Genomic DNA, 8,264 nt, shown 5'->3' on the forward strand with positions numbered 1-8,264 from the left:
AAAATTGGATAATTTATTCAAGAGAAAGAGCTTCACAAATTGAGCAAGTCAGTCACGCGTTGGACCAGCTCTGGCCCTTGTGTAAGCAGTTATTTGGGTTGTCATTGGTTGATAGTTGGATGTCCTCGTGAGGGATATCGTGGTAAACTGGCGCGTTATCGTCAAAACCCGAAGTTCGTTGCAGGACCCTACCCATTATGGTTCAAATACTCTCAGTTACGGACAGATCCGGCTACCTTGCTGGCCAATGGTGGTGGTTAGTGTTTAACGTCCCTTCGACAACGAGGTCATTAGAGACAGAGCGCAAGCTGGGGTTAGGGAAGGATTGGGAAGGAAATCGGCCGCGCCCTTTCAAAGGAACCATCCCGGCAATCGCCTGAAACGATTTAGGGAAATCACGGAAAACCTAAATCAGGATGGCTGGAGACGGGATTCAACAGTGGTCCTCCCGAATGCGAGTCCAGTGTGCTAACCACTGCGCCACCTCGCTCGGTTTGCTGGCCAAGGTAGGGTTTTCAAGCGTGAAGACAAGCAGTACAAACTCTCGCCATTTGCGGGTGGGCATTATCGTGCTGCTCAGGACGGCTTGCCATGAAGGGCAACAAAAAGGGACGTAGAATATCGTCGACGTATCGCTGTACGGTAAGGGTGCTGTAGATGGCAAACTAAGTGCTCCTGGTACGAAAAGAAATGGCACCCCATCCCATCCCATCACTCCCGGCTGTCGGGCCGCATGGCGGGCAAGTCAGACTGGTATCCCACCACTGTGTGGGGCGTCTCCAGATACGTCCTCACCCTCGATTCTCATTGACTGGAGTAGAATTGTCTTCAGTAATGAGTATTGCTTTGAGCTGAGCCTCGATGACCAGCGAAGGTGTGCCTGGAGGTGCCCGAAACAACGGTGTTACACCAGCCTGACTGTCGCTCGCTATGCGACCCGAGAACCACGGTGACGGTCTGGGACGGCATTCCTTTTTTTAACATCTACGGCATCCTTACAACACAATGGTAATCAACGATATTCTACGCCTTGTTTAGTTGCTCTTCTTGGCAAGCCAACCTGGGCTTACATTTCAGTAAGATAATGTCCGCTCCCACACGGAGAGACGTTCTACTGCTTGTCTTCATGTTTTCTAAACCATGCTTTGGCCAGTAAGATCTCCGGATCTTTCCCCAATTGAGAACATTTGGAGCCTTATGGGCAGCCGGCCGCTGGTGGCCGAGCGGTTCTAGGCGCTTCAGTCTGGAATTGCGTGACCGCTACGGTCACAGATTCGAATCCTGCCTCGGGCATGGGTGTGTGTGATGTCCTTAGCTTAGTTAGGTTTAAGTAGTTCTAAGTTCTAGCGGACTGATGACCTCAGATGTTAAGTCCGATAGTGCTCGGAGCCTTAGGGGCACGACCCTCCAAACAGCTCGCGATTTTGACGCTTTAAAGCGCCAGTTGGAGACAATTTGGCACAATATCCCTCTGTCGGATAACATCTCTATCAATCATTTCCAGGTCGAATAACTGCTTGGATTAAGTACCAGAGGTGGACCAAAGCGTTTATAAGTTGCTCAATTTGTAAATCTCTTTCTCCTGAATAAATAATACAGTTTTCCTGAAACTGTACTCATTTGTTCGTCTGTACATTTAAATCACATCTACCGATTTTCATCACTGTCAGACAATTCATTCGTGATGCGTCATTTTTTGTGGGCACAGCAAATTGTCTTTATATTCCTACTTTTTTTTTTGTCGTTTGTTTTGTGACTGGTGTGATGCAGCCCGCCACGAATTTCTCTCTTGTACCAACATTTTCAACTCACGTAACACTTGTACTAAACGTCCACAATTATTTATTGTATACAGGGTGGTCCATTGATCGTGACCGGGCCAAATATCTCACGAAATAAGCGTCAAACGAAAAGAACTAAAAAGAACAAAACTTGTGTAGCCTTGAAGGGGGAAACCAGATGGAGCTATGATTGGCCCGCTAGATGGCGCTGCCGTAGGTCAAACGGATATCAACTGCGTTATTAAAATAGGAACCCACATTTTTTATTACATATTCGTGTAGTACCTAAGGAAATATGAATGTTTCGTTGGACCACTTTTTTCGCTTTGTGACAGATGGCGCTGTAATAGTCACAAACATATGGCCCACAATTTTAGACGTACAGTTGGTAACGGGTAGGTTTTTTAAATTAAAATACAGAACGTAGGTACGTTTCAACATTCCAATGTTTCTGAGAAGGCATGCTGTTACAGAGTGATTACCTGTAAATACAACATTAATGCAATAAATGCTCAAAATGATGTCCGTCAACCTCAATGCATTTGGCGACACTTGACATTGTCGAACGGTTTTCCCAGGTCGACAGATACCACAAACGTGTCTTTAGTTCTCTTCTTGCTTCAGTCGTCAACCGCAACATGAGAATCGCCTGCCTGGTGCCTTCGCCTTTCCTAAGGCCAAACTGATCGTCGTTTAACACATCCTCAGTTTCTTTTTCCGTTCTTCGATATATTATTCTTGTTAGCAACTTGGATGCAAGAGCTGTTAAGCTGACAGTGCGATAACTCTGGCAGTTGCCGCCTCTGCAATCTTCGCAATTGTGTGGATGACGTTTTTCCGAAATTAATACATTCTAAACACCAAAGTGAATTGTCGTTTTGTTGACACTTCCCGCAATGATTTTAGAAATTCTGATGGATTGTTATCTATCCCTATTTAGTCTTCCAAAACTCTTTTAAATTCTGATTCTGATGCTGGATCCCCTACCTCTTCTATATCGTCTCCTGTTTCCTCTTCTTTTTTTTTTTATAAGAGAAGTCTTCCCCCCCCCCCCCCCCCCCCCTGCAGAGGCCTTCAATGTATTCTTTCCACCTATCCGCTCTCTCTTCTGTATTTACCAGCGAACTCCCCATTGCTTTCTTAATATTACCACCCTTGCTTTTAATTTCATCGATGGTTGTTTTGATTTTTCTATATGGTGAGTCTGTCCTTGCTTCCATCATTGCCTTTTCGATTTCTTCACCTTTTTCATGCAGCCATTGTAAGTCTACCCTAGGTTCCCCTGTATTCACGTAAAAAAAAAAGTAACATTTCGGTGGTTACGTTGGCAGTAGCGTTGAGCTATCCCTTCAATATGGAATTTTCTAAAATATTGGAATTTAGGTTTACAGGAGGATAATACCGGACACCTGCGATTCTGCTTTGGATAGAGAGACTTTCGGTTTAGGCAACGAGTGCAGCACATGCTTGCTGACTTGGGATGGGGCGATCATTTATCCCATGGTGTTTGGCGTGGTCTGGCGCACGTTTGCAGAGCTTGGAGGAAGTTTGGCATTTCGTATTAGTGATATCCACTTCCTGAGCAGCTCACAGTTTTGCAGGACTTGCTACGAAACCTGTGTTGCCTGATTATTGTATTGTTTCGTGGGTCTTGTACTCGTTTACTTTGCATTTTTAGGTTCCCCAGAGTAGTAAAGCTTGTAGCGTTTTCTACGCAATATTCCACGTAAATGAGTTACCTCCCCAGAGTGTTAGCATGACATTCTTGATTAATATTTATTTGCATGTCTGGAATGTCTTGTCCATTATAAGCCGTCAAGTTTGTGCCAGTTTTAGACAGACGTGGGGAGCCTAACAGTTCATACGTGTTACGACTAAGCAATGTAACAGAGACATTTGTGTCCAATTGTAGTTTCACACGTTTTCCACTAATATGCAATTTAACATAAATGTAATCAGTTTACATCCATTGCTAATTTGTTTCTCTCATTGCGACTGTATTCAGATGCACACAGTGCCCAACCCTTCTGATCACTGAGCTTGTACGCATATGTTGTAATTAGATGTTTAATTGACGCATAACGACCATTGCACTTAATCGTCTAGCATGCTATTGAGGATATCATAAGTAAAATCGAATAGCATACCACATGCTACAGACTGAAAAGAACAACGCGTACATTTCACCGTTATAAAATATTATAAAAATGAATTTAGTTTGATTTCGTAGTCCATTTATCTCTGTACCTGTATTTCACTGAAAATATTAGCGGAAAGGTACTAATGTCTACTGTATGTGCTGTGTGCCTCATTTGGAAACAAACTTGTTTTATTTATTCGGGTACCTGCTGTGACAACACTAATGCTCTCCTTTCCCTTCGTGCTCATGTATGCGCTCGGTACTGTTTGGTTCTGCCTCGGGTTTCTTTTGCCGAAAGTGTCAGTTGTACGTTAACAGTGATACAGAGCAGCTGCGATCGGTCCACTGAAGAAGAGTTGTGCACTACACATCTCCTGCGAGGATTCACTGAAGCCAATGGAAGAGCGGCGCAAAAACACTACGCTAAACTGTTGCTACGGGGACGGCAACCACGGAAACACTATCTTTGTATCTGCTAATAGGTGCCTACGAGAAACCAGTTCATTTTGTTATTGCAAATTACGTACACTCTTTTTCGATTTTGTATTTTTACAGGAACAAAGGAATTAAGGGCAACAAACCAAATATCCTAAATATGTAACGCATCCCTAACGCAAGGCATTTTTCCACAGAAGTTGAAATATGACGTTGTTAAACATCTCTTTAAGAAAGATAATAAAAGACATGTCAATAAGTACCGATCTCTTTCACTGCTGACATCGTCTTCCAGAAATATTGAGCGATAGCATCTCACCTCAGCAACAACAGTATCCTTAGAAAATCACAATTTGGGTTTCAGAAAGGTTGCTCTACTGAGAATACCATTTACATATTCACAAAATTTTACAATTATTAAAGAGTAAAATAGCGTCGGTTGGTATTTTATGCGATCTCTCCAACGCATTTGAGTGTGTGAATTGCGATATTCTCGTGGATAATTGACGTTTTATGGAATTGATGGCGTAGCCAACCAATGGATAATGCCATATGTAACCAAAAGAATGCAGAAAGTTGTACTTAATAATTCAAGCAATATAATCCAGTTACATAATTCTGACTGGGGAGTAATCACGTAAGGGGCTCCATAAGGCTCAGTCTTAGGTCCACTATTGTTTCTCATATAGATATACGATCTTACGTCTGATATACAACAGGCAAAATTAGTTCTTTTTGCTGGTAACTCTAGTATTGTGATCCATCCAAGTATATGCATAGAAACAGAATAAATGGAAAATAAAGTTCTTAAAAGTGTCATTGGCTGGTTTTTTGTGAATGATCTCACCCTCAATTTCAAAAAGACGCAACATTTTCATTTCTGCACACCTAGGGGCATAACACCAATGATAACTGTAACACAACACGAGGAAATAGTAAACAGTTGGACACTTCAAAATTCTTGCGTGTTCATATTGATGAGAATTTAAATTAGGAAAAACACATTTTAGAACTCACAAAACAACTTACTTTAGCCATGTTTCCTCTTAAAATCACGCAAATCTTGGGAAGCGACAAATCCGTAAGTTGATATATTGTGCATGTTTTCATTCAATAACGTCATATGGAATAATTTTCTGGCATAACTCACCTTTAGGAAAGTCTTCATTGGGTAAAAACGTGCTATAAGAATAATATGTGGTACTCATCCATTATCATCTTGTCGACATCTGTTAAAGGGAGTGGGACATTCTGACTGCTGCTGTACAATGTATTTTTTTCCCTCATGAAATTTGTTGGCCTGCCGCAGTGGCCGAGCGATTCTAGGCGCTTCATTCCGCTACGGTCGCAGGTTCGAATCCTGCCTCGGGCATGATTATGTGTGATGTCCTTAGGTTAGTTAGGTTTAAGTAGTTCTAATTTCTAGGGGACTGATGACCTCAGATGTTAAGTCCCATAGAGCTCAGAGCCATTTGAACCAATTAGAAGTTTGTTGTAAATAATCTACTACGATTCAAAAGGAACGTTGATGTACTTAAGTACAATACCAGAAAGAAAAAGGACATTTATCACCCCACACTGCGGCTGTCTTTAGCACAAAATGGGGTGCACAATGCTCCAACAAAAATTTTTGATCTCTTCCCCAGTGATATATAAAGTGTGACAGACAGCAAAGTAAAATTTGAAAACGAACTGAGGAAGGTTCTCCTTGACAACACCTCCTATTCCGAAAAAGAATTCATATTACTGTAATGTATAGTAGATGGCGGGTAGAAATTACTAACTCACATCTTAATATCTTTTTTCTTTTTGTAATAAAAGCGTAAATAGATAAAAGTAAAAAGCTTAGAGATGTTCAGAATGTATCTGCAAGTAGAATTAATTTGCAACGTGAATGTAAAATGACCCATTTCATATCATTACGATCAGTAGTGGAAAATGATCCAGGGAACATGTAACTTGCTAACTAGTAATTATTCTTGGAAGCTTTCCAGTACCGCTTACTTTAATCTGTGAGGTCATAAGAGACTGTGACCTCGGTTTTTATGCCCTGGAACGTTATCTCTATATATAAAATCTGATAGCCATTGGAATAACCGCTATTTGACTACCACTGTTTTAAGTATCGCAGTGGGAAGAACGTTTGAAAAACGGAACGGAATCGTTTTAAGGATCAGCGTGGTGTTAACGAGAGCTAAATAAAACAAAACTGAAACCATAATATGTAGTTTGGAACTTAAATAACACTGCTGTGGAGACACTATGCAATGGAATCTACTATTGTCGCTGATAGCACACGTTGTTGACGTACCTACCTTACTTACCTCCGAGAAAATGGACTCGCCCGTCTCACGTCACCGGCGTACGCACAATTGAGGGAAACACAGTCACTTGTGCGCGAGCAGTCTAACGTAACGCTGTCACTATGTTTTAGAAACATGAACAACGCATTACGTACCTCCACGGCAGACCGTCGATGAACAGTGTTACTGTACGGTCTTGAAGAATCACCTGCGACCAGCCTTGCGAAAGAAGCGGCGACACTTTCTGCGCAACTCACCCATCATCTTGCACGACAATGCGCTGGCGCATACAGCACAAGCTGTGGCTGCTCTGTTGGGTCGATGGGACTGGGGAGTACTATACCACCACCATACTCCCCGGACTTACGTGCTTGTGACTTTGATTTGATTCTGAAGATGAAGGAACTACTTCGTGGCATTCGCTTGAGAACTGTTCCAGTGATTCAACAGGCAGTAGACTGCTTCATTCGCACCATCAGCAGAGCAGGCTCTGCTAACGGTATACTACGCTTTCCACATCGCTGGCAACAGGTTCTACACAACGCTGGTAATTACTTTGAAGGACAGTAACAGGTGCAAACATGTAACTCTTTTTGTATCAGTTGTGAATAAATAGTTGCCACTATTTAAGTTCCAACCCTCGTACTTGCAATTTACATCATTCAGACCCACTACCCAAGTGTAATAATTGCATCTTATATGTTTAACTCGTGATAAGCAAATGTTTTGTCTCTCCACCCTACAATACCCGGTAAACTGAAAAGACCTGATGCTAGTGTCGTAGCAGAAATCATGTCGATGTCTTCATCTTCGCTGGCTCGTATCTCGCAGTGGAATGAAATAACAATACCCAGGAAGAAAAGAAAAAAAGAAAGGCGACAACTCTTTACCGCTGTTAGTTACCAGTTAACAGTATATGAGGTTGGTTGTAACCTGAGCCCCGTGTTATTCAAAGCGCACATTGAAAGCGGACAAAGGAAACCCAGAACTCATTTGCAAAGGAAATTACAGTTCAGTGAGAAGAGTTTCTGATTCTGACATGTGCCGATGACATAGCAGTTCTGTCAGTAAAGGAAAAGGACTCGCTAGGTCAGAATGGATAGTGTCCCGAAAAGAGGCTGAAAGGTGAATTAGTTCTTTATGAATTTCCTTGTTGTGGATCTCTGAAATCACGATCATAAGGTTGAAATTGCTTAGACATGCGCATGCGGTCTCGACAGAGATGTTGCGCCGCACAGACATGAGTCAGACGTGATCTTTTCTCTACGAAGATGCGCACCAGATTTATCTGTTGATCGCGAGGAGAGGAGACAATCAGTTGCGCTTTGGTGTCGGATGTCAAAAGTCGAGTTTTTGGTTTAGAGGCAGCAACGGACAAACAACAGACATTTTTGGAATTATTTTATGGATCAGTAGAAGATTTATTCCCGAGAGAAAAATAATTGACTTTTACATTGATACGATAACATCTGAGAAGAATGAATTACAGGTAATGATTAGTTTTGTTTTATTTGCGGCGGCTGTTTGATAAATTAGGACTCTTGGTTCGTCTGACATCCAGATCAGGAATTGTTTGGCTTTTCATTTTTTTTGTTTGGATTTATC

Source organism: Schistocerca gregaria, chromosome 6 (assembly GCF_023897955.1).
Source record: "Schistocerca gregaria isolate iqSchGreg1 chromosome 6, iqSchGreg1.2, whole genome shotgun sequence".
In the NCBI taxonomy this organism is placed as follows: Eukaryota; Metazoa; Arthropoda; class Insecta; order Orthoptera; family Acrididae; genus Schistocerca; species Schistocerca gregaria.